The sequence below is a fragment of the Sinocyclocheilus grahami genome, unplaced genomic scaffold (genome assembly GCF_001515645.1).
Source record: "Sinocyclocheilus grahami isolate Dianchi unplaced genomic scaffold, SAMN03320097.WGS_v1.1 scaffold255.1, whole genome shotgun sequence".
In the NCBI taxonomy this organism is placed as follows: Eukaryota; Metazoa; Chordata; class Actinopteri; order Cypriniformes; family Cyprinidae; genus Sinocyclocheilus; species Sinocyclocheilus grahami.
Window position 1 is genome coordinate 1,211,516 of NW_015505434.1, and position 794 is coordinate 1,212,309.

Consider the following 794-nt stretch of genomic DNA (forward strand, 5'->3'; position numbering starts at 1 on the left):
CATGAAGTGAAAAGTTTCCACTTCAAGGCGTACTGTTTCCTAGTGTCGGGAGCTCTAGACTGGAGTATAGTCTCAACAACATCAGTTGAGAGACCAGATGCTAGGTACTGTGCCCCCTCAGGGGCCATGCCCACAGCTTCCATAACTCCAGGTGGGGGTGAAGAATGGCGCCCCCCACCTGAGAGAGGAGATCCCTCCTGATCGGAATCTCCAGCGGAGAGCCGTCGAGGAGGAACACCAAGTCCGAGAACCAAAAACCATCCTCGGGCCGGCCAGAACGGGGCTACTAGCAACAGACGGACCCCATCCCGGCGTACCCTCGCCAGAACTCCCGGGAGCAGAGCGATCGGGGGAAAAGCGTACAGACAAAGCCTCGGCCACGTCTGCACCATGGCATCCAGCCCCAGTGGAGCTGAATGCGTGAGGGAGAACCAGAGCGGACAGTGTGTCGTTTCCTGTGACACAAATAGATCCACTTCCGCCTGGCCAAATTCCCTCCAATTGAGCTCCACCACCTCGGGGTGGAGCCTCCATCCCCCGGGCCTCAGCCCCTGTCTCGACAGGATATCTGCCCCCTGATTTAGATACCCAGGGATGTAAACTGCTTTTAGAGAGAGGAGCTTCCCCTTAGCCCACAGAAGGATCTGGCGCGCCAGTTTGTACAAGGGGCGCGAACGGAGATCCCCCTGCCGATTGATGTAGGAGACCACCGATATGTTGTCTGCGGACAAGCACATGATGCCCCCTTAGGTCTGGAAGGAAGTGTGTCAGAGCTCGAAACACGGCCAGCATCT

The 794-nt window shown here is 57.4% G+C and overlaps 1 protein-coding gene across 1 annotated transcript in view; it reads left to right on the plus strand.

The window, feature by feature from the left end:
* The window catches only part of LOC107598763 (mothers against decapentaplegic homolog 1-like), a 23,499-nt gene that overhangs the window by 2,710 nt on the left and 19,995 nt on the right, over positions 1-794 (plus strand). The gene's annotated exons all lie outside the window — the stretch shown is intronic.